Source organism: Muntiacus reevesi, chromosome X (genome assembly GCF_963930625.1).
Source record: "Muntiacus reevesi chromosome X, mMunRee1.1, whole genome shotgun sequence".
Lineage (NCBI taxonomy): Eukaryota > Metazoa > Chordata > Mammalia > Artiodactyla > Cervidae > Muntiacus > Muntiacus reevesi.
Window position 1 is genome coordinate 139125441 of NC_089271.1, and position 22442 is coordinate 139147882.

General features: G+C 37.8%; 1 protein-coding gene across 1 annotated transcript in view; it reads left to right on the forward strand.

Annotated features, from left to right (window-relative positions):
- The window catches only part of DCX (doublecortin), a 431453-nt gene that overhangs the window by 90661 nt on the left and 318350 nt on the right, over positions 1 to 22442 (forward strand). The window contains exon 3 of the mRNA XM_065916894.1: positions 1843 to 1914. The gene's annotated coding sequence lies outside the window, so the exon portion shown is untranslated. The remainder of the gene's footprint in view (positions 1 to 1842; positions 1915 to 22442) is intronic.

Sequence of the window (22442 nt, forward strand, 5' to 3'; positions counted from 1 at the left end):
AACTCAAAGAGGACACAAACAGATGGAGAAATATACCATGTTCCTGGATTGGAAGAATCAGTATTGTGAAAATGAGTATACTACCCAAAGCAATCTATAGATTCAATGGAGTCCCTATCAAGCTACCAACAGTATTCTTCTCAGAACTAGAACAAATAATTTCACAATTTGTATGGAAATACAAAAAACCTCGAATAGCCAAAGTAATCTTGAGAAAGAAGAATGGAACTGGAGGAATCAACCTGCCTGACTTCAGACTCTACTACAAAGTCACAGTCATCAAGACAGTATGGTACTGGCACAAAGTCAGAAATATAGATCAATGGAACAAAATAGAAAGCCCAGAGATAAATCCACGTACCTACGGACAGCTTATCTTCGACAAAGGAGGCAAGACAATGGAAAAAAGACAACCTCTTTAACAAGTGGTGCTGGGAAAACTGGTCAACCACTTGTAAAAGAATGAAACTAGAACACTTTCTAACACCATACACAAAAATAAACTCAAAATGGATTAAAGGTCTAAATGTGAGACCAGAAACTATAAAACTCCTAGAGGGAGAACATAGGCAAAACTCTCTCCAACATAAATCACAGAAAGATCCTCTATGACCCACCTCCCGGAATATTGGAAATAAAAGCAAAAATAAACAAATGGGATCTAATGAAACTTAAAAGCTTTTGCACAACAAAGGAAACTATAAGCAAGGTGAAAAGGCAGCCTTCAGAATGGGAGAAAATAATAGCAAATTGAGAAACAGACAAAGGATTAATCTCAAAAATATACAAGCAACTCCTGCAGCTCAATTCCAGAAAAATAAATGACCCAATCAAAAAATGGGCCAAGTATCTGAAATATGCCCTTTAAAAGGTGAACTTTATGATATGTGAATTCTATCTCAAAATTGTTTAAGAATTATACTATTTATTAAAGCTTGTACTCCTGTATAATAATTCACTTTTCACATTTTTCATGTTTTATTTTTAAAGAGCATATGCACCAACACACTAACAAAATAGTAATATAAAATTAGTTTCTGTTTTTAAGTGAAATACTATAGTTGGCTCATAGTTTTTCAAAACTTTTCTGATATAAAAATGATTTTGTTATTGTTTAAAATGATTCTGTTATTAGTTAATGTTGTTTAGTCAATTACACTAGAAAACTGGTCAAGTTCCCCCATTTCTCTATTGCTTTTTTGTAGTACTTTTCTATTACCCTGCACTCTGTTGATTGATATCCTTATGTCTCCCTGTCTGACTAGGCTATGAGCTCCTGTAGGAGATGGATCCACTCTCACTGTTTTTGTATCCTTAATGCCTAGCTCAGTGCCTGAAGCATTATCAGTTTAGTTCAGTAGCTCAGTTGTGTCTGACTCTTTGCAACCCCATGGACTGCAGCAGACCAGGCTTCCCTTTCCATCACCAACTCCCAGAATTTGCTGAAACTCATGTCCATTGATTCGGTGATGCCATCCAACCATCTCATCCTCTGTCGTCCCCTTCTCCTCCTGTCTTCAATCTTTCCCAGCATCAGGGCCTTTTCAAATGAGTCAGTTCTTCACATCAGGTGGCCAAAGTATTGGAGTTTCAGCTTCAGAATCAGTCGTTCCAATGAATATTCAGGACCAATTTCCTTTAGAATGGGCTAGTTTAATCTCCAAGGGACTCCCAAGAGTCTTCTCCAATGCCACATTTCAATAGCATCAATTCTTTTGAAGCATTATAGCCACTCATTAATTACCTGTTGAATGACTGAATGAATAGATGATTAATTCCCAGCTCTATCTCAAACAGGCAGTGAAAATTTACAAATTTATTGGTTCTTTTTTTGTTTTTCAGGAACAGCAATCATTGATACTTCCTGATTCATAAGAGCTCTTCTAGTCATCCAAAAGTCACAGCAACATAAAGGTAGGCAAATTCTACAGAAAACAGTTAACTGTAATATACACATGACTGCCTAAATGTCTTAAAATTACAACTAGGAAATGTTAGTCTTCTTAGTATCTGAAAGTAAAAGTTCCCTTTCTTCTTTTTCAAAATACATAACTCATCTCATGCAAAGTGTTAAGCCATTAAAGTTTCTGAATGAACAAGCTGAGAGAGAGAAAGAGAAACAGTCATACTACAAGAATGATGAGAAATGCTGCATCCTACTGGTATTCTAATTTTAAACTATGGTGTTTTAGTTTTGGGCTAGACTGCCTGGTTCTTTTTAATATAATCAATGCAAGCTCTGGTACATGCTGTAAATGGCCTTACAATCTAGTCAACTGGGGAGAATTCCTTTATTCAGTATTTAATGAGTACCTACTGTGTGCTAGGGCTTTCCAAGTGGCTAGTGGTAAAGAATCCACCTGCAATGCAGAAGATGCAGGTTCAGTCCCTCAGTCTGGAAGATCCCCTGTAGAAGAAAATGGCAACTCATTCCAGTATTCTTGCCTGGAAAATTCCATGGACAGAGGAGCTTGGCAGGCTACAGTCCAAGGGGTCACAAAGAGTCGGACACCACTGAGCCACTAAACAACAACAATAACTGCATCCTAGACTCTGTTCTAGGACCTAGGGAAATAGTAGTGAGCAGAAATAGCCGAAAAGTCTCTGCCTCACAGAGCAGCTCTCATGCCCAGCTACATCTCATGGTTTGTCCTCTTCACCTAACTCACACTAAAATTGTTTTCTACCTTTCTAACCAGCATGCTTCCTAGTAGGGCCCTGAATATTAGTTCCTTTAGTGATTAAGAATTAATAATAGAATTTCCCTTTTGAGAAAAGACCCCATTTTCCCTTGATGATACAAACATAAAATTGGATAAGTTGTCAACAAAATACTAAGGAGTATTTGTTTTAGGAAACTTTTGTTTCTCCATTATCCCCTCTCTCCTAAGAAATATGGCTCATCCGTATTCCACACAGGTTGTGAACTCTGCTATTGTTCTGGTGGGATGGACTGACAGCTATAACCTTGGAATCATTTCATAAAAATTCGTGACATGGAGCTTCTGATTGTTCTTGTGGCTGCTCTCCTAATTGCAGTGGAGTCAGCATAAATGAAGATAATGAAGGAATACCATACCATCTTAACTATCCCTTCCAGTCCAACACCTAAAACTAGAGATAAAATAATTGAATATGTGAGAAATGTAGTGCAAGTACTAAAAGTTGGTTAGCATGTCAGGTAAAACACACACACACACACACACACACACACACACACACACACACACACACATACAAAACTGTCTTTTATAGTCAAAGTGAGACTATGACCCTGTTGTCACTAATTATAAGGAACTGAGGAATTTTCTTATTTGCAATAGTTTATTACTAAAATTTTCATAGATGCAGAAAAGATGAAAGAATTTTACAGTTAACATCCATATTCTCAGTATCTATATTCTATAATTAACATTTTATTTAACTTGCTTTATCACACATTCCTCTACCTATCCATCCCTCTATCCACCCATCAATCAAGAGCTTAGGGTTTAAAGTATTTTGCCCAGGTTTACTCAAGGAGTTAGGTGCACAAATAGATCTTCTGATTGCTAGATCCTTGCCCTGTGCTTTGCCTTGAATTTAATCTCTTTCATTTGTCAAATTGAATTTAGTTTTCAAATACTGATAGCTCTGTAACGACTAATCTTTTCTACTAAGCTCTTGCCTAATTAAAGGGGGTTAACTTGAGTAGAAGACTTTTGATGATTTATTTATTTAAACATTCTTGTAGTTGCTCAGTATGTGTTCAGAAACTCAAATAAAATTTGAATTTCATTCATCTTAATAATAAGATATGCTTATAATAATAATTCTATTAAATGTCATTTCTAATCCCCAAATTCTCTTGATTTAAACCAGGGAGATTCTATTGCTGCCCACATCTTTTCGTGGACTGTACATGTTAAATTAATTATAAGATTTAAAACATTATTATCTCTATTCATATTTGACTTGATCTTTGTCCTTTTCACCCTTTCAATTTTCTTTTGTAGAGTCAGTTCTTATTCACCTCAGTGACATCACTGAGTGTGAGAGGGATAACAGAAAGGATTAAACATAGAGGAATTTCTAAGAGATTATCAGCTTCACATCCTAAAATATACTTATTATTAACACATGAAATTTAAAATTTATGTGTAAAAGTAGTCAAGAAAATTAGATGAGTTTAGAGCCTCTCTTCTTCTCTCAAATAATTAGCGTGACTTTAAAAAAAGTAAAACAAATGAGCAAATGAATTGAGTCAAGACTTTTCCCAGGAGAATCTAAACCTTTAATTGTGGGTTCCTTTTTTTTTGTTCCCAGTTGCAATGAAGCCATAATATCTCTATAGCAGAGCTAAGTGTTCTATTGCATCAGAAAAATAATAAAAGGTCATCTCACTCAAAGGGTCTCAGAACTTTCCAAAGTGCTCTAGTGGGTGCATGCATACATGTGAGTGCTAAGTTGCTTCAGTTGTGTCCGACTCTTTGCGACCTTATGGACTGTAACCCGCCAGGCTGCTCTGTCCTTGGGATTCTCCAGGCAAGAATACAGGAGTAGGTAGCGATTTCCTCCTCCAGGGGCTCTTCCCAACCTAGAGACAGAACCCGTTTCTATTACCTCTCCTGCATCGGCAGGCAGTTTCTTTACCGCTAGCACCACAGAGTACTGACTATATCCGGAAGCCACAGATATAGTGGGTACTTATTAAATAGCCGTTGAATATATTTCAATAAACAGAAGAATGCAATTCCTTCATATTCATGTTTTTGGATGTGGAGCAAATTCAGCCACAGTGACTATAGCTCTAGATTAGGAGTCTGGAAACTATGGCGCATGGGTTACATCTAGCCCAGCAGTTGTTTCTATAAATGAAGTCTGATTGTAATTACCTATGGCTGCTTTCATACTACAACAGCGCAGAAGTTTAATTGTTGTAAAACAGACTATATAGCCTGTGAAGCCTAAGATACTTATTGTCTGTCCCTTTACAGAAAGTGTTTTCCAAATCTGTTCAAGGGAGTAAGTTTAGACAAAACTAAAGGGAGGCATTAGAGAAATGCAAATCAAAACTGCAGTGAGTTGCAACTACACATCTTATAGGATGCCTATAATTTTTTTTTTTGCCTATAATTTTTTTAATGAAAATAAGTTTTGGCCAGAATGTTGAGAAATTGGAACCCTAGTACTTTACTAGTAGGAATGTAAAATGGCACAAGTGCTATGGAAAATAGTTTGGTTGTGGAGACTCTAGCAGTTTCACATATAATTACCATGTATTCCAGTAATTTCACTCCTAGATACATACTCAAAAGAATTGAAAGGAGGGACTCAAACAGATAGTTGTACTCGTGTTCACTGCTGCATTCTTTACAATAACCAAAAGGTTTAAACAATCCAAATGTCCATCAACAGGGGGATGAATAAACAAAAGATGGTATATACATACAATGGAGCATTATTTGATCATAAAAAGAAACGAAGTTCTGATACATGCTACAACATGGATGAACCTTGGAAACGTACTAAGTGAAAGTCAAATACAAAAGGACAAATGTTGTATGCTACCACTTACATGAAATATGTAGGTCAGGCACTTTCATAGAAACAAGGTAGATTAAAGGTTATCCTGACTGGTTAAAGGAGGAATGGGGAGTTATTGCTTAACAGTTATAAATATTCTTTTTTGGGTTATTAAAAAGTTTTGAAAATAGTGATAGATAACATGTGAACATATCAATAATTGACATTACATTGTAAAATTAGAATGGCAAATTTTATTTTATATATATATTTTTAAAGTTTAGTATAATATACCAATAAACATTGAATTTTACATTTTAAATAGGTATGAATTATATGATACTGAATTATATTTCAATAAGGCCATTAAAAATAAAAAAACTAAAGCATGAGAGGAATAATGAGTGAGCTCCTAGAAACTCAGATAAGTCTCAGATTACTCAAATCACATGATTTATTAAATCAATTCAATATTTGCAGTAAGAAACAAGAGAAGAGAGATATATTAATTATATTAATATAAATTATATATTAATACACTGCAGTATATTAATGTACTCAGGATATGATGCCAGCAGGCTGAACCACACCAGGGTTATGCAATCTTCACATATCCTGTTTCTCTTGTCCACGTGAGCCTTCTCTGCTGATAGTGTGGTTAGGAGAACCAGAGATGAAGTTTGAGCAAAGGGGCTTTGTGGATGAAAGAAGCCTAAAGCCAATTATACACACATACTTTATAGGAGAGTTGTACAAGCAACCTTAAGTTTGCTATAACCCAATGAGCAGCTAGGGATTTTAATTTTTCATTTTCTGGCCAGAGGATACATGGGTCCAGAATATGTGACACTTGTGGGTGGCTGATTTAGGTCCTCAAGAATACTGCATGCCTCGTATATTTAGTGTACCATGAATATTTAGTGAACCCCTCAGGGGCCTGATGTATAGTTGTTGTATCATGGATATTAGGTGCCCCCTGTGCCTCACGAATATTTAGTGCCTACCTGGTTCTTTTGTCCCTTCTGATTTATGTTCTGCACACATATATCTACTCTATGTCTAAAATGTCTCATGAGTTACTAATCTACTTGTCTCTGCTTAACATATGTATGAATTGCATCTCTCCCACTTAATTTCTTGTTTCCTATGGCAAACGAATATTCTCAGTCAGTAGAGCAAATATATATTACAATTAATTTACTACATCGCCATTTTACAAATAAGGAAATTGCAAAGACTGCTAAGCAATTGTAGGACTTGTCAAGGTCACAGGTGGAGTCAGGATTCAAATTCTGGCAGCTTGAATCCAGTTCAGTTCAGTCGCTCAGTCGTGTCCGACTCTTTGCAAACCCACAAACCACAGCGCACCAGGCCTCCCTGTCCATCACCACCTCCCAGAGTCCACACAAACCCATGTCCATTGAGTCAGTGATTACATCCAATCATCTCTTCCTCTGTCATCCCCTTCTCCTCCTGCCCTCAATCTTTCCCAGCATCAGGGTCTTTTCAAATGAGTCAACTCTTCACATCAGGTGGCCAAAGTATTGGAGTTTTCAGCTTCAACATCAACCCTTCCAATGAACATCCAGGACTGATCTCCTTTAGGATGGACTGGTTGGATCTCTTTGCAGTCCAAGGGACTCTCAAGAGTCTTTTCCAACACAACAGCTCAAAAGCATCAATTCTTCAGTGCTCAGCTTTCTTTATAATCCAACTCTCACATCCATACATGACTACTGGAAAAACCATAGCCTTGACTAGATGGACCTCTGTTGACAAAGTAATATCTCTGCTTTTTAATATGCCGTCTAGGCTGGTCATAACTTTCCTTCCAAGAAATAAGCATCTTTTAATTTCATGGCTGCAATCACCATCTGCAGTGATTTTGGAGCCCCCCAAAATAAAGTCAGCAACTGTTTCCCTATCTATTTGCCATGAAGTGATCAGACCAGATGCCATGATCTTAGTTTTCTGAATATTGAGCTTTAAGCCAACTTTTTCACTCTCCTCTTTCACTTTCATCAAGAGGCTCTTTAGTTCTTCGCTGTCTGCCATAAGGGTGGTGTCATCTGCATATCTGAGGCTATTGATATTTCTCCCTGCAATCTTGATTCCAGCTTGTGCTTCCTCCAGCCCAGCATTTCTCATGATGTACTCTGCATATAAGTTAAATTAGCAGGGTGATAATATACAGCCTTGACATACTCCTTTCCTGATTTGGAACCAGTCTGTTGTTCCATGTCCAGTTCTAACTGTTGCTTCCTGACCTGCATACAGGTTTCTCAAGAGGCAGGTCAGGTGGTCTGGTATTCCCATCTCTTTTAGAATTTTCCACAGTTTATTGTGATCCACACAGTCAAAAGCTTTGGCATCATCAATAAAGCAGAAATAGATGTTTTTCTGGAACTCTCTTGCTTTTTCAATGATCCAACGGTTGTTGGCAATTTGATCTCTGGTTCCTCTGCCTTTTCTAAAACCAGCTTGAACATCTGGAAATTCATGGTTCACGTATTGCTGAAACCTGACTTGGAGAATTTTGAGCATTGCTTTACTAGCGTGTGAGATGAGTGCAATTGTGCAGTAGTTTGAGCATTCTTTGGCATTGCCTTTCTTTGGGATTGGAATGAAAACTGACCTTTTCCAGTCCTGTGGCCACTGCTGAGTCTTCCAAATTAGGTGGCATATTGAGTGCAGCACTTTCACAGCGTCATCTTTCAGGATTTGAAATAGCTCAACTGGAATTCCATCCCCTCCACTATTGTTCGGGGTGATGCTTGACTCCAGAGCTTATGCTATACTTTATCACCTCTGAGAATCAGTGTGAGGAAAAGGACTAAAAGAGTATAAGGTGGGTATCTAAGAGTAGTTCTAAGTTCTACGGAAGCTCATTGGGGCTTTATAGAAAAACTTTATGTAATTATTATCTGACATGACCTGGGAAGACTAAAAGGATAGTTGCATGCACGCTCAGTTGTGTTCAACCCTTTGAGACCCCATGGACTGTAACTCACCAGACTTCTCTGTCCATGGAATTTCCAGGCAAGAATACTGGAGTAGGTTGTCATTTCCTCCTCCAGGGGATCTTCCTGACCCAGGGATTGAACTCGCATCTATTGAATCTCCTGCATTGGCAGGCAGATTCTTTACCACTGAGCCAACTGGGTAATTACAAGCCATAAATAAGAGCAGAAGTGTTAGGTTATTTATCATTTAAAACACTTTAGCATAGAAAATATGACACTGTGCTTCTGTATTACTTGAAGTTACAGCTCAGGTTTGAGTAGTATTCTACTTGTCACCCAAGTTTATGTGACCAATACACAGTGAGGCCAAACAAATTGAAATGTCAGAGTTTGGAGCAGAGAAAGGTTTATTGCAAGGGTTGTGCAAGGAGAATGGGCAACCTGTGCTCAAAAGACCTTCAGCTCCCTGATGGTTTCTGGGGAAGAGTTTTTATAAGCCTGAAGTTACCATCTTCCACTTGGGTGAGGGACCTTAGTTCCTGTAGAAAGACTCAGAGATATGTACCAGATTGTTATGCATTAATCTATTCCTTGAGAAGGAACCAGGACCCTGATCCATTGCTGCACTATTGTTTCTTGACTGCCTTTCCTTTATTCTGCATTCCCTCACTCCTACTAGTAACTGTTTGAATCTGCCCTTTGGAACTCAGTGAAGGTCTAGAATACTGAAAGCATTTTTCCAACAAACAAGAAATGGAGGCTATGGAAAGGCTCTTGTACCCTAGAGGGCTCCACAGGGTCCTGCTTGATTTCATACTTAGGAGTTCACTTTCCAGAGAGCCAAACATTATTTTAATTAGGAGGCATCTATCCATAAAGTGGCTACTACAAGTGTTTTCTTTATTTATAGCTACATTATCTATAGCAATATTGTATACTTTAATCACATTGTGAACATTGGAAACTGGTTTTTATTGGTGGAATTTGTGGATTGTTAATTAGTACAATGAACTTTAGAAATGAGTTCTCACTGTTGACATTAAAGGTATTCAGAATATGTGGTTGGCTAAAATATTTCGAATACACACCTCATTCTTATATGAGTAGGGAAAAAAAAAGTCCAGAGAAACCTGTTTCCTTTACCATTAGGAGCTGTTGTTAATCACTAAGTCGTGTCCAACTCTTTGCGACCCCATGAACTGTAGCCCACCAGGCTCTTCTGTTCATGGGGTTTCCCAGACAAGAATACTGGAATGGGTTGCCATTTCCTTCTCAAGGGGATCTTCTTGACCTAAGGATGAAACTGATGTCTCCTGCATTGCAGGCAGATTCTTTACCACTGAGCCAGCCGGGGGCCCACCATTAGAAATCCCAGGACTCAAAACTAAATGAAGTCCAGTGTCCAGCCTTTGGTTTTGAGAATTTCTAGTCACATAGTACAGATAATAGGTTACTAGAATTATGCCTCTTGGACATAATCACATCTTGTGTTTTTAGTAGATTTTATTAGTTGAGAAAACATTTAGATATATATGAATTTCAGAATCACTAACAGTAACGTCATAGGGTCCCAGGGTTCCAGAGTCTGCAGTTTGAAAATCACTGTTGTATATATGGGGAGAAGGGAGGTTTTACCTCTTTGGAGCTTCGTTTTAGGAAGATTAATTTGACTTTGGAATGTGGGATGAATTCAACAAGGGAACGAATACTTCAAAGGAACAGTAGTAAAAGCATAATATCTGTGAGAATGGAGTAGAGAGGCTGGATTGGAGAGGCATGGTGGTGGTGGCAGCGTTATTTGCTCAGTCATGTCTGACTCTTTGCAACCCCATGGTGTGTAGCCCACCAGGCTCCTCTGTCCATGGAATTCTTTAGGCAAGAATATTGGAGTGGTTTGCAATTTCCTTCTCCAGGGGGTCTTCCTGACCCAGGGATCAAACCCGGGTCCCCCACATTTCAGGCAGTTTCTTTACTGTCTGAGCCACCAGGGAAGCCCATGGTAGAGAAAAAATATACCTGGCTCAAAATTAAACAAATGTAGGGAGCAAAGCAAGAAGGAATGGTATTTATAGCAATTGTGTATTTATACTTATTATGGGTCAGGCATATTCTGACTAGTTTGTATATATTAAGTCATTTATTCCTCATAGAAATCTTACAAATTAGATATTCTACAGATGAAGAAAGTGAAGTACTGAGAGTATAAGCCTGCTGCTGAAGGTAAGAGAGTTGGGATTTAAACCCAGGCATTCTGGCTACATGGCTTCCCAGATAGTGCTAGTGGTAAAGAACCTGCTTGCCAATGCAAGAGACATAAGACACGCGGGCCAATCCCTGAAGATCCCCTGGAGAAGGAAATGGCAACCCACTCCAGTGTTCTTGCCTGGGAAATCTCAGGGACAGAGGAGCCTGGTGGGCTACAGTCCGTAGGGTTGCAATGGGTTGGACATGACTGAAGCAATTTAGCACACACATATGTACACACTCTGGCTACAGAATTCTTACTGATCAACCATATTGCTTCAGAGAATTAAATATAAGCCCAAAATTTTAAACCCCCATGATTAAGAGAGAATCCAAATATTCACGTGTATTGGTCAGACATTCTACTTTCTCTATTTATTCTTTTTATTTTATTGGGTCTTATTCGACATTCAACACTGTAAGTTTAAAGTGTACACCACAATGACTTGATGTATCTTTATTGTTAAATGATTACCACAAAAATTTAGTTAACATCCATCACCTCATATGGTTACAATTTTTTTCCTTGTGATGATGAGACTGGTTAAGTCTTACTCTCTTAACTTTTAAATGTATAGTACAGCAGTGTTAACTATAGTGATCATGTTATACATTGCATTCCCATTACTTGTTGATCTTATAACTACTAGTTATAGTTACCTTTTGACCACATTCATCCAAATGCCCCACCCCCACCTCTCGTAACCACATATCTAATATATTTTTCTATTAGTTTTTTTGATTTTGGATTTCATATATAAGTGAGATCATGCAGTATTTGTCTTCATCTGAGTTATTTCATCTAGCATAATTAAAGCCCTTAAGATATATGAATGGCAAAATTTCCTTCTTTGTAATGACTGGGTAGTATTCCATTGTATTTATATTCCACTTTATCTATTCAGGTCAGACATTTTTGTGTAGTATAACTAAAAACTCTGGAATTTGAAAGTGCCAAGAGTGGACAATACTTTAAAGTTTCTATTAATTCATACAAAACATACCTGAAATCAGCCATTCTAGTTCAGGCTGTGGCAACACTCAGGGAATGATAGAATGTTGAGGGAAACCACAATCTATCACTCCAAAATATGTCTCTTTGATATACAAATTATTTTGAACTGAAGGCAATTAAAAAGCACTAAACAGTAAAAAAAAAAAAAAAAAAAAAAAAGTGCCCCCTTTTCTGCCTAAAGGCAGGAAATAAATTCTCCTTTTACTGAAGACAGACTCTAATCTGTCTAGAGATGGCAGCAGAGAAATCTGTATAAACAAAACTTGTTAAAACCCTTATCCTTCCAGTTACTGTTTCACCACTAACTACCCTCCCCCAATCCCTTTGTCTTGTTAATTCTTCACAAATCTATTGTTTGTCTCAAAGGTATAATGCCTTCCTGCTCTGGTGACTTCTTCAGGTCTTCATTCCCTTATTAAATGTAAAAATGTAGCAAAACTTGTATACTCTTCTGTTAATTTCTCTTTGTCAGTTTAATTTTCACATCCAACCAGACACCCTATGAGAGCTGAGAAAACTTCCTTCTCCTACAGTGTCATCACATGAGCAAGCCACTAAGCTAAGAAATGAAGGAAAGCACAGCCCTGATATTCCTATAGCCTCATTGGCCCCATTTTATATATCTTATCACAATGTATCTTAATTGTGTTGGCTTTCCCTTCAACGAGGTTGTGAGTTTTTTGAGGGCAAGGATCTTGTCTTATTCATTTTGTACTTCACAGCACACATACATCACATGATACTCAGGGTGCTCAGATGTTTTTGAACTGAAAAGCACTTGAATGAAAAGAAATTATATGAAGCAATACATCAAGGCCTATTTCTCCTAGGCTGAGCTTCTGCTAGTATTTGAAAGGGAGAGTGAAAAAGCTGGCTTAAAATTCAGCATTCAAAAAACTAAGATCATGGCATCAAGTCCCATCACTTCATGGCAAATAGATGGGGAAACAATGGAAACGGTGACAAGCGTTTTATTTTCTTGGGCTCCAAAATCACTGCAGATGGTGAGTGCAGCCATAAAATCAAAAGACACTTGCTCCTTGGAAAAAAAGCAGTGACAAACCTAGACAGCATATTAAGAAATAGAGACATCATTTTGCTGACAAAGGTCCAAATAGTCAAAGCTATGGTTTTTCCAGTAGTCATATATGGATGTGAAAGCCAGACCATAAAGAAAGCTGAACACCAAAGAATTGATGCTTTTGAACTGTGGTGTTGGAGAAGACTCTTGAGAGTCCCTTGGACTGCAAGGAGATCCAACCAGTCCATCCTAAAGGAAATCAGTCCTGAATATTCATTGGAAGGACTGATGATGAAGATGAAGCTCCAATACTTTGGCCACCTGATGTGAAGAACGGTCTCATTGGAAAAGGCCCTGATGCTGGGAAAGATTGAAGGCAGGAGGAGAAGGGGACGACAGAGGATGAGATGGTTGGATGGCATCACTGACACAATGGACATGAGTTTGAGCAAGTTCTGGGAGTTGGTGATGGACAGGGAAGCCTGGCATGCTACAGCCCATGGGGTGGCAAAGAGTCAGACACAACTGAGCAACTGAACTGAACTGAACTTATAGGTACACTTCTAAAGGGGTAACATAATAGAGTATTGTGGTGATGACACAGTTTAATGTTGATTATGATGATGGTTACACAAGACCACACATGTGCTAATATTCTAGAGACCACCACCATACATAAACTACTTCATGTATAACCATTGAAATTTTAATAAACTCTATGGATTGTGCCAAAGTTCGTTACTTTTTTTAATTAATTAATTTTTTATTGATGGATAATTGCTTTACAGAATTTTTCTGTTTTCTGTCAAACCTCAATATGAATCAGCCATAGGTATACATATATCTCCTCCCTTTTGAAACTCTCTTCCATCTCCCTCCCCATCCCACCCCTCTAGGTTGATGCAGAGCCCCTGTTTGAGTTTCCTGACACATATGAATAGATGTTCAACATCACTCATTATTAGAGAAGTACAAATCAAAACTACAATGAGTTTCTTGGTTTTGATCATGTATTATAGTGGTATATAATGTTAGCATTGGAGTAGACTGGGGAAAGGGTATATGGGGCTTCCCTGTACATTTCTTTTGTAAACTCCTGTGAATCTATGATTATTTTTAAGTATGTATATTAAAATATAAATATATTTTATTCAAAATTATATGTATATATGAGAGAGAGAGAAAAGTGAATGAGTGTTATCTTCAGTTTGACAATGACTTGCTGCATTTCTTCCATGGCCTTCCCTGGTGGTTCGGCTGGTAAAGAATCCACCTGCAATGTGAGAGACTTGGGTTTGATCCCTGGGTTGGCAAGATTCCCTGGAGAAGGGAACAGCTACCCACTCCAGTATTCTGGCCTGGAGAATCCCATGGACTGTATAGTCCATGGGGTCACAAAGAGTCGGACATGACTGAGCAAATTTCACTTTCACTTTCCATGGCCAAGATTCTAGTTAATGCAAAGTTGAATAAATATATTTTCAAAGAGCATCCATTCCATTAAAGAGAGTCTTCTTGAGAAGTTCCAATCAAAATGTCCTTAATCTTTCAAAGTGAAACTTACCAGCCAGTAACATAAAGTAATTGATATCTGTTGGCTTCCTTTGAAATCAATTAATTACAAGGACTATATAATTTATTCTTTCTTCCACCACTCTTCTAAAGTATTTTTGCTAAAACCACCAAGGACATCCTAATTTGCCAGATGCAAGGTCAAGTTGACCTCTGCAATATCTGTCCTTGTTAACCAGGTTTTCCTTTCTTTTGTAAAATTGAGGTAACATAGGTTTATCCTTGAGAGTATTATACTAAGTTAAATAAGTTGGATGGAGATAGACAAATACCATATGATTTCACTCATATGTGGAATATTTTTTTAAAATCTCCTTTTTGAAAAACTGCTCTACTTCTTTAACTTTTGTGACATTACTTCCCCCCTATTTCTCCTCCTGTCTCTAACCATTTTTATTATCTTTTTTTCTTACTTTATAGGTTTTTCTACAGTTTCAGTAATAAACTCCACACTAATGGTTCTCATGTCTCTTTTTTCAATACCAACTTCTTCCCTGAATTTCAGACATGTATTTCAACTATTCTTCAATTTATTCACTTGACTGTCCTCCAGAAACCTCTCATTTAACTTAACTCCATCCCCATTCTTCCTCCATGCATGTGCTCTTCACATAGTGAAAGTCGCTGAGTTGCGTCCAGTTCTTTGAAACACAATGGACTATACAGTGCATAGAATTCTCCAGCCCAGAATACTGGAGTGGGTAGTCATTCACTTCTCCAGGGGGTTGTCCCTAACCCAGGGACTGAACCCAGGTCTCCCACATTGCAGGCAGATTCTTTTCCAGCTGAGCCATAAGGGAAGCCCCTAAACATGGTAGTTGCTCGATAAATATATGAATTAAAATGGAAATATTCTTGGTATTTTGAATGATACATAATTCTACCATTCTTGAAAATTAGAAGCTTCAGTGCAATTCTTGTTTTTTCCCCTCACTACACTTTAATCTAGTTAATCACAAAATACTATTGATTTTACTTTAATGTTTTTAAATTCAAGCTCTCCCCATTCTTATAGCAACAACTTTAGTCAGAGCCTCAGCATCTCTCACCTGGACTACTGACAGGCTACAAACTGGTCCTCACATTTTGTGTCTATGAGTAAATGACTAGAGATGTGTATGTGAGTGAGAGGTGTGTGAGATTCTAACTGCAGATCCCAACATTGCAATGTAAGTTACAAAAAAAAAAAAAAAAAAAAAAAAAAAAACCTTGGAAGGATAATTCTTGTTTGCAGAATCAAAGACCCTGTGAGAAATGTCAAGCTAAGGGAAATAAGCTTATAAATGATTCTATGAAAGTGCTTATTTTAAGGACTGGCTTCCCCAACATCAACAAAACATCTTGACACAAAGCTGTGGTTATTCTTTTTTTTATTTTAATTTAATTTAATTTTTTTTCATTTATTTTTATTAGTTGGGGGCTAATTACTTTACAATATTGTAGTGGTTTTTGCCATACATTGACATGAATCAGCCATGGATTTACATGTGTTCCCCATCGTGAACCCCCCTCCCACCTCCCTCTCCATCCCATCCCTCTGGGTCTTCCCAGTGCACCAGCCCTGAGCACTTGTCTCATGCATCCAGCCTGGGTTGGTGATCTGTTTCACACTTGATAACATACATGTTTCAGTGCTATTCTCTCAGATCCTCCCACCCTCGCCTTCTCCCACAGAGTCCAAAAGACTGCTCTATACACCTGTGTCTCTTTTTTTGTCTCACATATAGGGTTATTGTTACCATCTTTTTAAATTCCATATATATGTGTTAGTATACTGTATTGGTGTTTATCTTTCTGGCTTACTTCACTCTGTATAATGGGCTCCAGTTTCATCCACCTCATTAGAACTGATTCAAATGAAGTCTTTTTAATGGCTAAGTAATATTCCATGGTGTATATGTACCACAGCTTCCTTATCCATTCGTCTGCTGATGGGCATCTAGGTTGCTTCCATGTCCTGGCTATTATAAATAGTGCTGCGATGAACATTGGGGTGCATGTGTCTCTTTCAGATCTGGTTTCCTCGGTGTGTATGCTCAGAAGTGGGATTGCTGGGTCAATGGCAGTTCTATTTCCAGTTTTTTAAGAAATCTCCACAGTGTTCTCCATAGCGGCTGTACTAGTTTGCATTCCCACCAACAGTGTAAGAGGGTTCCCTTTTCTCCACACCCTCTCCAGCATTTATTGTTTGTAGACTTTTGGATAGCAGCCATCCTGACTGGCGTGTAATGGTACCTCATTGTGGTTTTGATGTGCATTTCTCTAATAATGAGTGATGTTGAGCATCTTTTCATGTGTTTGTTAGCCATCTGTATGTCTTCTTTGGAGAAATGTCTGTTTAGTTCTTTGGCCCATTTTTTGATTGGGTCATTTATTTTTCTGGAATTGAGCCACAGGAGTTGCTTGTATATTTTTGAGATTAATCCTTTGTCTGTTGCTTCATTTGCTATTATTTTCTCCCAATCTGAGGGCTGTCTTTTCACCTTGCTTATAGTTTCCTTTGTTGTGTAAAAGCTTTTAAGTTTCATTAGGTCTCATTTGTTTATTTTTGCTTTTATTTCCAATATTCTGGGATGTGGGTCATAGAGGATCTAACTGTGATTTATGTCGGAGAGTGTTTTGCCTATGTTCTCCTCTAGGAGTTTTGTAGTTTCTGGTCTTACATTTAGATCTTTAATCCATTTTGAGTTTATTTTTGTGTATGGTGTTGAAAGGTTTCATTCTTTTACAAGTGGTTGACCAGTTTTCTCAGCACCACTTGTTAAATAGGTTGTCTTTTTCCATTGTCTTGCCTCCTTTGTCAAAGATAAGGTGTCCGTAGGTACGTGGATTTATCTCTGGGCTTTCTATTTTGTTCCATTGATCTATATTTCTGTCTTTGCGCCAGTACCATACTATCTTGATGACTGTGGCTTTGTAGTAGAGCCTGAAGTCAGGCAGGTTGATTCCTCCAGTTCCATTCTTCTTTCTCAAGATTGCTTTGGCTATTCGAGGTTTTTTGTATTTCCATACAAATTGTGAAATTATTTGTTCTAGTTCTGAGAAGAATACTATTGGTAGCTTGATAGGGACTCCATTGAATCTATAGATTGCTTTGGGTAGTATACTAATTTTCACAATATTGATTCTTCCAATCCATGAACACGGTATATTTCTCCATCTGTTTGTGTCCTCTTTGATTTCTTTCATCAGTGTTTTATAGTTTTCTGCATATAGGTCTTTTGTTTCTTTAGGTAAATATACTCCTAAGTATTTTATTCTTTTTGTTGTAGTGGTGAATGGAATTGTTTCCTTAATTTCTCTTTCTGTTTTCTCATTGTTAGTGTATAGGAATGCAAGGGATTTCTGTGCGTTAATTTTGTGTGTGTGTGTGTGTGTTAATTTTATATCCTGCAACTTTACTATATTCATTGATTAGCTCTAGTAATTTTCTCGTAGAGTCTTTAGGGTTTTCTATGTAGAGGATCATGTCATCTGCAAACAGTGAGAGTTTTACTTCTTCTTTTCCTATCTGGATTCCTTTTCTTTTTCTGCTCTGATTGCAGTGGCCAAAACTTCCAAAACTATGTTGAATAGTAGTGGTGAGAGTGGGCACCCTTGTCTTGTTCCTGACTTTAGGGAAAATGCTTTCAATTTTTCACCATTGACAGTAATGTTTGCTGTGAGGTTGTCGTATATAGCTTTTATTATGTTGATGTATGTTCCTTCTATTCCTGCTTTCTGGAGACTTTTTATCATATGTGGATGTTGAATTTTGTCAAAGGCTTTTTCTGCATCTATTGAGACAATCATATGGTTTTTATCTTTCAATTTGTTAATGTGGTGTATTACATTGATTGATTTGTGGATATTAAAGAATCCTTGCGTTCCTGGGATAAAGCTCACTCGGATATAATGTATGATGTTTTCAATGTGTTGTTGGGTTCTGTTTGCTAGAATTTTGTTAAGGATTTTTGCGTCTATATTCATCAGTGATATTGGCCTCTAGTTTTCTTTTTTAGTGGCATGTTTGTCTGGTTTTGGTATTAGGATGATGGTGGCCTCATAGAATGAGTTTGGAAGTTTACCTTCTGCAATTTTCTGGAAGATTTTGAGTAAGAAAGGTGTTAGCTCTTTTCTGAATTTTTGGTAGAATTCTGCTGTGAAGCCATCTGGTCCTGGGCTTTTGTTTGCTGGAAGATTTCTGATTACAGTTTCGATTTCCTTGCTTGTGATGGCTCTGTTGAGATCTTCTATTTTTTCCTGGTTCAGTTTTGGAAAGTTATACTTTTCTAAGAATTTGTCCATTTCTTCCAAGTTGTCCATTTTATTGGCATATAGTTGCTGATAGTAGTCTCTTATGATCCTTTGTATTTCAGTGTTGTCTGTTGTGATCTCTCCATTTTCATTTCTAATTTTTTTTATTTGATTCTTCTCCCTATTTTTCTTGATGAGTCTGTCCAATGGTTTGTCAATTTTATTTATCTTCTGAAAGAACCAGATTTTAGCTTTGTTGATTTTTGCTATAGTTTCTTTTGTTTCTTTTGCATTTATTTCTTCCCTAATTTTTAAGATTTCTTTCCTTCTGCTAACCCTGGGGTTCTTCATTTCTACCTTCTCTAGTTGCTTTAAGTGTAGAGTTAGGTTATTTAATTGACTTTTTACTTGTTTCTTGAGGTAAGCCTGTAATGCTATGTACCTTCCCCTTAGCACTGCTTTTACAGTGTCCCATAGGTTTTAGGTTGTTGTGTTTTCATTTTCATTCATTTCTATGCATATTTTGATTTCTTTCTTGATTTATTCTATGATTTTTTGATTATTCAGAAGCATGTTATTTAGCCTCCATATGTTGGAATTTTTAATAGTTTTTTTCCTGTAATTGAGATGTAATCTTACTGCATTATGATCAGAAAAGATGACTGGAATGATTTCAAATTTTTTAATTTACTGAGGCTAGATTTATGGCCCAGGATGTGATCTATTCTGGAGAAGGTTCTGTGTGCACTTGAGAAAAAGGTGAAATTGATTGTTTTGGGGTGAAATATCCTCTAGATATTAATTAGGTCTAGCTGGTCCATTGTGTCATTTAAAGTTTGTGTTTCCTTGTTTATTTTCTGTTTAGTTATCTATCCATAGGTGTGAGTGGGGTATTAAAGTCTCCCACTGTTATTGTGTTATTGTTAATTTCCCCTTTCATACTTAACAATTGCCTTACATATTGCAGTGCTCCTATGTTGGGTGCATATATATTTATAATTGTTATATCTTCTTCTTGGATTGTTCCTTTGATCATTATGTAGTGTCCTTCTTTGTCTCTTTTCACAGCCTTTATTTTCAAGTCTATTTTATCTGATATGAGTATTTCGACTCCTGCTTTCTTTTGGTCTCCATTTGCGTGAAATATTTTTTTTCCAGCCCTTCACTTTCAGTCTGTATGTGTTCCTTGTTTTGAGGTGGGTCTCTTGAAGACAGCGTACATAGGGGTCTTTTTTTGTATCCATTCAGCCAGTCTTTGTCTTTTGGTTGGGGCATTCAACCCATTTACATTTAAGGTAGTTATTGATAAGTATGGTCCCGTTGCCATTTGCTTTGTTGTTTTGGGTTCACGTTCATACAACCTTTCTGTGTTTCCTGTTAGAGAAAATCCTTTAGCATTTGTTGAAGAGCTGGTTTGGTGGTGCTGAACTCTCTCAGCTTTTGCTTGTCTCTAAAGCTTTTGAATTCTTCATATCTGAATGAGATCCTTGCTGGGTACGGTAATCTGGGTTGTAGGTTATTCTCTTTCATTACTTTAAGTATGTCCTGCCATTCCCTTCTGGCCTGAAGAGTTTCTATTGAAAGATCAGCTATTATCTTTATGGGAATCCCCTTGTGTGTTATATGTTCTTTCTCCCTTGCTGCTTTTAATATTTGTTCCTTGTGTTTGATCTTTGTTAATTTGATTAATATGTGTCTTGGGGTATTTCACCTTGGGTTTATCCTGTTTCGGACTCTCTGGGTTTCTTGGACTTGTGTGACTATTTCCTTCCCCATTTTAAGGAAGTTTTCAGCTATTATCTCCTTGAGTATTTTCTCATGGCCTTTCTTTTGGTCTTTGTCTTCTGGGACTCGTATGATTCGAATGTTGGGACGTTTCACATTGTCCCAGTGGTCCCTGAGGTTGTCCTCAGTTCTTTTGATTCTTTTTTCCTCTTTGCTTCATTTATTTCCACCATTTTATCTTCTACCTCACTTATCCTATCTTCTGCCTCCGTTATCCTACTGTTGGTTCCCTCCAGAGTGTTTTTGATCTCAGTTATTGCATTATTCATTTTTTAATTGACCCTTTTTTATTTCTTCTAAGTCCTTTTTAAAAATTTCTTGCATCTTCTCAATCCCTGTCTCCAGGCTATTTATCTGTGACTCCATTTTGTTTTCAAGATTTTGGATCATTTTTATTATCATTATTCTAAATTCTTTTTCAGGTAGATTCCCTATCTACTCCTCTTTTGTTTGACTTGGTGGGCATTTTTCATGTTCCTTTACCTGCTGGGTATTTCTCTGCCTTTTCATCTTGTTTAGTTTGTTGTGCTTTGGGTGGCCTTTCTGTATTCTGGTAGTCTGTGATTCCTTTATATTGTGGAGGTTTCTCCCAGTGGATGGGGTTGGATGATTGACTTGTCAAGGTTTCCTGGTTAGGGAAGCTTGCATCGGTGTTCTGGTGGGTGGAGCTGGATTTCTTCTCTCTGGAGTGCTATGGAGTGTCCAGTAGTAAGTTTTGAGATGGATCTATAGGTTTGGTATGAATTTAGACAGCCTGTATATTGACACTCAGGGCTATATTCCTGCGTGGCTGGTGAATTTGTGTGGTATGTCTTGCTCTGGAACTTATTCGCTCTTGGGTGGTGGTTGGTTTCAGTGTAGTTATGGAGGCTGGATCATTGAAAAATCAAGAGAGTTCCAGAAAAACATCTATTTCTGCTTTGTCTACTATGCCAAAGCCTTCAACTGTGTGGATCACAATAAACTGTGGAAAATTCTGAAAGAAATGGGAATACCAGACCACCTGACCTGCCTCTTGAGAAACCTGTATGCAGGTCAGAAAGCAACAGTTAGAACTGGACATGGAACAACAGTCTGGTTGCAAACAGGAAAAGGAGCACGTCAAGACTGTATATTGTCACCCTACTTATTTAACTTATATGCAGAGTATATCATGAGAAACGTTAGGCTGGAGGAAGCACAGGCTGGAATTAAGATTGCCGGGAGAAATATCAATAACCTCAGATATGCAGATGACACCACCCTTATGGCAGAAAGTGAAGAGGAACTAAAAAGCTTCTTGATGAAAATGAAAGATGAGAGTGGAAAAAGTTGGCTTAAAGCTCAACATTCAGAAAACTAAGATCATGGCATCTGGTCCCATCACCTCATGGGAAATAGATGGGGAGACAGTGGAAATCGTGTCAGACTTTATTTAGAGGGCTCCAAAATCACTGCAGATGGTGATTGCAGTCATGAAATTGAAAGACACTCCTTGGCAGGAAAGTTATGACCATCCTAGATAGCATATTAAAAAGCAGAGACATTACTTTGCCAACAAAGGTCCATCTGGTCAAGGCTATGGTTTTTCCAGTGGTCATGTATGGATGTGAGAGTTGAACTGTGAAGAAAGCTGAGTGCCGAAAAATTAATGCTTTTGAACTATGGTGTTGGAGAAGACTCTTGAGAGTCCCTTGGACTGCAAGGAGATCCAACCAGTCCATCCTAAAGGAGATCAGTCCTGGGTGTTCATTGGAAGGAATGATGCTGAAGCTGAAACTCCAACACTTTGGCTACCTCATGGGAAGAGTTGACTCATTGGAAAAGACCCTGATGCTAGGAGGGATTGGGGTCAGGAGGAGAAGGGGACGACAGAGGATGAGATGGCTGAATGGCATCACCAACTTGATGGACATGAGTTTGAGTAAACTCCGGGAGTTGGTGATGGACAGGGAGGCCTGGCGTGCTGTGATTCATGGGGTTGCAAAGAGTCGGATATGACTGAGCGACTGAACTGAACTGAACTGATGGAGGCTTTTGGATGATCTCTTATTAATTTTTTTGGTCTCTTATTAGTTAATGTTCCCTGTAGTCAGGAGTTCTCCGGTGTTCTCAGGTTTTG